Source organism: Cynara cardunculus, unplaced genomic scaffold (assembly GCF_001531365.2).
Source record: "Cynara cardunculus var. scolymus isolate 2C unplaced genomic scaffold, CcrdV1 Un_Scaffold_232, whole genome shotgun sequence".
NCBI classification, from domain to species: Eukaryota; Viridiplantae; Streptophyta; class Magnoliopsida; order Asterales; family Asteraceae; genus Cynara; species Cynara cardunculus.
In genome coordinates this window covers 87,615-95,428 of record NW_020200568.1, presented here as the reverse complement: position 1 = coordinate 95,428, position 7,814 = coordinate 87,615, and the positions used below count along the sequence as shown (strand labels likewise).

At 36.9% G+C, this 7,814-nt stretch overlaps 2 pseudogenes; both read right to left on the bottom strand.

Annotated features, from left to right (window-relative positions):
- Positions 1 to 1,616: 1,616 nt before the first annotated feature.
- LOC112501569 lies at positions 1,617 to 6,171 on the bottom strand (annotated as a pseudogene).
- Positions 5,939 to 7,760, bottom strand: LOC112501563 (annotated as a pseudogene).
- Positions 7,761 to 7,814: the final 54 nt, after the last annotated feature.

Sequence of the window (7,814 nt, the reverse complement as noted above, 5' to 3'; positions counted from 1 at the left end):
ATGAAGCTCGACTTATTAAGTTAAACGACTTCTGTTTTATGTTTGAGATCAACTTGAGCTCGAGTAATTAAGCTCGAACTCGAGTAATTCGTTAAAAGCTCGACTTGTTTACACTTAATCATGATGATCTTACGTGTTAGGGTATTTGATAGAAACCTACAAGTTGGAACTTATTTATCATTTTACCATTATTTTTCCACAAGTTGCTACAATAATTGTTCTCAAGTTACAAAGTGCTTGAACTTGTGTTTTTGATATAATTTCTTGTTCCAAAAAATTTTCGTTTGGATATCATTTTATGTTAGTTTCTTCGTGTTCAATATTTGTCCGTGTTCTTGATTTATTTCAAGAGATGGTCTCGCATCATCCCGGTTCAATCATTGGTTCTCAGGTAGGGTCTTCGGCACTCGAACACGTCATCAAAGTAATAAATGACTATTGTTGAAAAACACCCGCTTTGGAAAAAGTTGCAACTTTACAATATTGTTAGGTGAAAAAAGTTGGGCACAATGCCAAAAATGTGGTACACTTTTATGTCATAGCAAAATCACACGTAAAAGTCTAGTCTTGCATTGTAACAAAGACCACTACAGATTCGACTCAAATGGTAAATGGTATAAAAAAAGTAACAAACAAGATGGAGTTATGACGTCAAGTTCAAGCGGAGTATAACAAGAAAGTTAGTGATTGAAGGAGTGTTGTCATTTGGAGATTTTGATAACCGACACTTGACAAAAGTGGATCCAAACGTCGTTTCAATTAAAATACAAAGCAATAAGACATTCAACTTTTGTCCGGTCCTAGAATAAATACAAATACGTTTGAGCAATTTACGACACCACACCCGTGTACCGAATTACATAAATTGCTAATTAGCTGAATAGCTTTGATTAAATACATCAAAGTTGAACTTGCTAACGTTATTTTAACACGTTTAATAGATTTTTAATACACATATTATAATAAAAAAAGGTTGATACTTAACAATAGCAAAGGGTTCAAATGAGGCCACTTTCATTTTACGAAAACGTAAAAACATAATTTTACTATAATCAATCACATGTGATACTAATGTTGTGTTTCTCGAAACTTTTTTTACAAAAGAAAGAAAAGGAAGGGGGGGGGGGGGAAGTAAAAAAAAATACTCGTGTTCTCGAAACTTTTTTAAAAGGAAAAGATAAGGAAATTATTGATAAGTTTCCTCCTAAAACTTTACCCCCGAAGGTGGGAGGAAAGGGAAGGAAAGGAAAGATATTAAATCTTTTTAAAAAATATTAAAATTACAAAACTACTCAATCTTTTGTTCTAAATGATATATTTTAAAGGTATATCGGTAATTCCTTTCCTTTCTTTTCCTCCACTTTCGAGAACACAAATAAAAAAATTCTTTTCCTTTATTTTTTTCCCTGCCTTTCTTTTCTTTTCTCCTCTCCGATTTGGAGAGCAGAGCGTAAATCAGATACATGAACAACCTTTGACGGGACCTAGGTCATGGGCCAAGTCACCCGCGCACCACTGGGTCCCTCACTTGTATTATCATATGTGATAAAGGTGTTCACGTGTTTTTTATGAAATGAAGGTTTTCTCGTTTAGATCGGTCTCATTTCCAGCAAATCCATCCAAAAATGTTAGTTTTTGACCCAAAGCAACACCAATGCACAAATTTAAGGTAATTACATCTCTTCCGGAATGGAGGTAGTTTCTATAGTCGAACGAATTACGAAATTCACAAGGGCGATATAAGTAATTTATCATAAAAAAAAGGCCAATATTCCACACTAAGAAGAAAAAGAACACATAATACATGTAATAGAAAAGCTTACTTGGTTGCCTGTGCAATTATATTGCTTATAGAATTTGCTTCTTCTTTGGCTGCCTCAACTAAAGAATCCTGCAAACACACAAAAACCCAGAAACTTCAACCATCCAGATTGAGGAACAAACGGGGATGGGGACGTGGGCTATGGGACTCTTACCTGCGGAGCTACTAGACGGGCCACCGTCTTCTTGCTTGATTCCTGAAGCTCCCCGGCTATTAGTACCTCATCCAGTATATAATAAGCCTGAAACGGCCAACAACATATTCATAAGTGAATAAAGTACCAACACCCAAACTACACACATAGTTTAAGAGAAGTACAGATAATACTCTTCAACAATGAAGAAACAGTGCGAGAGGGTGACTCTCGTGGACTAAAAACAATATCATTAATATAATTTGTAGTGCTGAATGGACAAGCCGGTAATCCGGCACACATCCCAACTAAAGGGAAATATTGCAACTAAATCGGCACATTCCACAATAGAAATTTTTGCAAATTTTCGAGCTTAAAGAACAACTCTTTTACGAGCTTATGCCAACAATTGTCTTATTAATATGAAACCCGCAATAAGAAACAATGATCAATCTGAAGGCAGAAGTTGAAGCACTCTCTAGCAAGATAATTAATTAAGATGATGAAAAAAATATAACTACAGTTGAAATGGTTGATCTTTGGAATGGTGGAAATGATTTAAGAGAATCCTGACAGAAGGGTCATAAGCAAAAATTGAGGCACGTAAAGATCTTGACTAGTTCCGATACCACCATGTGGCAAATTGGAGAACTAGTTTGGTCGGTTTAAGTCAAACTAATACCGTGAGAACTCTTGGTCATTCCAGAAGCAAATTGAAACTGCTCATACAGGTCCTATTATATTTACATCAAACATACCTTTGTGGCTTCGTCAACTGCTTTGATGTGCCAAAAATCCACCTTCCCAGCGGTAATGTGTCTTCTATAACATATTTAAGAGTAACGTAATTGGGTCGTTTTTGCCCATTGTAAGGTGGGAGAGGTGAGCTTAGGTGATTTAAATTATCATTACATGTGAACTATACAGGAGATGATCCCATAATGTAGCACCATATAGAAAAATCTTTGTTCATAGCCACTCAAAATTAAACAAGGAACTTTGTTGCTATGTTACAACGGTAGTAGTTATGGTAGATTAGTACTAACGCCTATAGGGGCCATCATACCATATTATTATGTTATGTTCCAGTTTCAGAAATAGATTCTTTTCAGAATTACCAAATATGCAACTGTGACTCTTATCCTGGGAGGACAAAAGGGGTAAGGTAAGTCTCCTGCCAAAAGGGGAAGGGACAACTGCATATGTAAAACGATGCTACTCCATCAAAAGAGTCCATGTAACTTTTGAGTGTAAAAGGGAGTTCAAGTGAACATATGGTGGGGTGTTTCAAGGCTGAGAGGGATGTTTTAGTTTGTTGTAGCTTGGATAAAAAAAACAAATACGAATCAAGTAAAGGGATTAAGGAAACGAGTTAAATCATGCTGAGAGAAGACAACGTACCTAGTGAAAATTAAAGACCAGGTCCAGCTCACAAACCTAACATACATAAGTTCCAAGTTAGAGTCAACTTCGATGTATAAATAAGGTCCACCTAAACTAAAATTTCTCTCTCTGTTTTTCTTTGTTTTTGAGACGGTCCTAAGGTAGCGAAATTCCTTGTCGGGTAAGTTCCGATTAACTGATGTTTCAAAATTTAATGACGATAAAAAGAATTCAGGAACAAGCAAATCAAGGCAAGGGGGAAGGGTGGGATTTGAACCCATGACCTCCAATAGGGGATGGCGACAAAAAAACACATTTTCAAATTACTTGGAGGGTAGATGGCTCACACTTCCGAAGTAGCGATCTAGAATTTCAACATAATGATGAATAATTTCAAGGATCTCCAATTCATTGTCTTCCTGGTTAATGCACATACAGAAATAGAGGCTAGCATATCTGAAAAGTAAAAACCCAGTTATCAAAAGATGATCAACACCAAACTAGTTGAACAGGGAGAAGAAAATAAGGATTCTTTGGGAATGGAAACATGGTAGCAATTTTAAGGAATACCTTTTATAAACAACTTTAAATCCCCTCCACTCAACGAAATTGCAAAGCTTGGGGCCGCGTGTAAGAATCATGCCACTGAGCTCTCGTATTACCTACATATAGTTTGCCACCATATCTATGAATGTTATGACTAAGTATACACATATCTTTCTCAGAAAAAAATCCGGCAGCTATATATAATCTGCTGGAACCAAGTAGATACAAATGTTGGTGGAAATAAAAAAGATGGTCTAGTTAATCTTACATACCTTACTTCTTTCTTTCTGAGAATAAGGTGAATACCACTTGGTCAACCTAACTTTTCCTTGTCTGCTTATCAAGAGAACAAAATGAATCTGCAACAAAAAATACAACCTTAGCTACATGGTAATTTGAGAAAGAGGGGGGGAGAGAGAGAGAGATGGAGGAAGTATAGCTTCTATCAGTATATGCTTAAGCAAGACCTTTCCTGTTTGCTTTTAAGTAATGTACAACAATAGTAATGCTCCTAGCAGTGATTATAACCATAAAATATAATATATGACTTACACTGCCACAAGAACTCAAACAACAAAATTCTATAAGGATGAGAAATATCAAATACAGGCCGACACCTTTGGAAAGTGGATTGTAACACAGGTCTTTACATGAAAGAAGATTGAACAACCACATTAGGCACAGCGGTTTATCCACGAGAAAAAAGATTATCATGCATCGCATGCTTAAGGGTCATTTAAGCAACAGAAACGAATACTTCATCAGCAAAAAACCAAAATAGTCCTGATGAGATGCGCGTTCTTAACCAATGTAACATACATAAATCCAAATTCCTGAACTCACAAGCTTCTTAATCTCTAATACTCTTATTACATTTGGCATTCCCCTGCACCTGGACAACACATACTTCAGAGTAAAAAACCAAGTTTGTAGCATAATTGTTGTAAATGCCACTCAATATAAGGTTCATGAAATGTCTTTCCCTGCTTCATAGTCGTTAAAGTGAAAAAAACACTTTTGCCCTTGATTTATAATTATTTATTTCAGGTCTACTCAGAGTCATAGTAGTGTTCCCTTTTCTCAACAATTGATGCTCATCCTGGAAAGAAGCATTGTTTCAGAATTAAAGGCTAGCTCAACGGGAAGCCGGAAACAGAACACTGTCGTCAAGAACAATCACATACATCCTCAGTCTTGGTGAACGTTGGAAAATAGAGCTACTTGTTAAATGGAGTACTCATTTTCAAAGACGTTACTACAACATTGATTCTGGCAATGCAATGCAATCTAGTTGGACTCTCATGTCCATTCAAACGAATCATCCTTTACATGGAGACAGATAGCATGTTACAATTCTGTCTCAGTAAGGAATGTATCTCGGTTGCTATAAATCTCATAAATGAAGCAGTTAATATGTGGTTACCATCTTTGTGTGTATCCCTAAGATTGTGGAACACAAACTTTCCAACCATACGGGCCGGACCTCATATAGTATATATTTTAAAGGTACCAAAAATACACTGTCAGATTCAAACAAGGAAAACATTCAAGGTAGTTACAGAAAACATGGTTTAGTAAAACCAGACAAATGTAACCCGCTTGGGGGAATACAACAGGAAGTGAATACCATTTCACCTGTGGCATTAAGAAATTAATCATTAATTTTTCAATAGCATATAGTCTCTATCTAAAAAAAACCTGATGCTTGAATCCAGATTATTTGCATCAACAACTTATTTATGATGATAATCATGCCTATCCTCACTACAATTACAAAAGCACCCGATCCACCCCGTTCTGCATCAAATTGCATTAGGTTCCATCTTTACCCTTATGTCTTCCCAATAATGCATTAAAGCCAAAAGAATATGACAACTTGCTAAGTGCTTTTGACAAACAGCATAGTGAAGAAGAAATATCAATGTTGCCTTCCTTACAAACAACCACAATCTGTACCCCCTTCTCTCTATCTAATAGTAGCATCGGGGTATAACAGTTTCTTGGACCAAAAACGTAATCAGATCTGATCTTCTACTAGAAAACAGTTGGTTTTGACATACAACTGCTAGTACCCTCAACATCAGGTACATCTTTAGGGATGCTCATCATATCAGATATATAACGTACATTAAACTAAAGTCACTGACCAAAAATAGAGATATCAGGAGCAAAAAGGTGACATGATTACTACAAGATATTGAAAAGCAATTATGCTTTACCTCACAGAAAAAGAACCCCTGTAAGGTGTGAACACATCTGAACATTTAGGCGTTCCCTGCAAAACCATTGGGATTCTTTTGCGCAGAAGTATTTGCTAAAATGATAAACATGGTTCTGTAATGTCCCTTTTCAACAACTGATCCTTTAATTAGTGCAGAATTTAGCCACTCGTATTTTCGATTGAAGCATCCTAGCTTCTGAGTATAAACCTGACCTATGAAGACCTTTGACAACAACCCTTTGGGTAGGTCTATCCACCTTCATTCCCTGATTTAAACAAGCTAACAAAAGCTTCGATGCATGCAAAAATCTCCTTTCCTTGCAGAGGTTATGCACCAAGGAGGTGTAGGTAATACAATCTTTAACCTCCATTGTCTCAAAAATCTTCAAAGCATTATTAGTGTAACCAGCTTTACATAACCGATCAACCATGCAATTGTATGCAGCTAAATTAGAATCAAAACCCAACATATCCATATATTTCAGATGTTTTAGTGCACCATCGATATTACCTGCTCTGCAGAGCCCGTCAATTAGTGTAGTATGTGTATATTGATCACATTTTAACCCTGCTTCTTCGATCTCATACAACAAGTCATAGACTTCTTCCAACCGACTTTCTAAGCAATACATATTAACCAAGATATTGTAGGACACAATATCAAGTTCAATGCCCTTTTCAACCATCAACTCAAAACATCTATGTGCTTCTTCTAGTCTACCAGTTTTAGCAAAAGCACTGCTGACGGTGCAGTATGCGAACGCATCATAAGTATATCCTTTATCTTTCATCTCATGGAAGACTTCAATTCCTTCTTGGAATTTTCTTGCTTGGAAACAATATTTCATCACTGTTGTGTAACAGTGTAAGTACTGGCATTAGGCGCAAGGCCTGATTGCCCAAGCTCCTTGAGGACCGTTCTTGCTGCACGCAACCAGCCTGATTTGCATAGCCCGTCAATCAATATGTTGTATGTTAATTATTGAGGAATGAATCCATGCCGCTGCAAACTCCGGAATAACATCAACGCGTTAGCTGTATACCCATTCTTGCAGAGACCATTGAGCATAGTATTGAATGTGGTTGAACAAGGAGAAAGTTTGCTCATAACAATATCCTGGAAAACTTTATTGGCCTCCTCAGGCTTTCCTAATCTAAAAAAGCAATGCATTAGAGTATTGTGACTCCAAATATCAGGTGGAATTCCAATCTTAATCATTTCATCAAACAGATCCAAACATCTCGAAAGTAAGCAATGGTTCGAAGCGCCAGCTATCAAAGAATTATATGTAACTACATCTGGATATATGTCTGCCTCTCTCATCCTATGTAGGACTGAATAGCCTGCATCAAGGTCAACAAAACGACAAATGCAGCAACCAATGTGTTGTAAGTAACAACATCCGGTAGTGTTCCTAACCTTATAGCATCAACAATAACGGCTTCGGCTTTCTCCAACTGTTGGACTTTACAAAAGGAAACTACACATATGTTCATCAGCCTTGTTGATAATTTACAAACCATTGTCCAGATTACTGCCGGGAGTATCCAAATCGTGACCTCAAACAGAAAAATCGCTTATACTTACGTCAGAACATAGACATATCTGTACGAACGTAAAACGAACTTCAGCCAATGACCTGCAAAAAGAGGGATTCCTGAGAAGGCTGACATGAAAGCTCTGACTCTCGTCGTCGCTGGACCCGCGG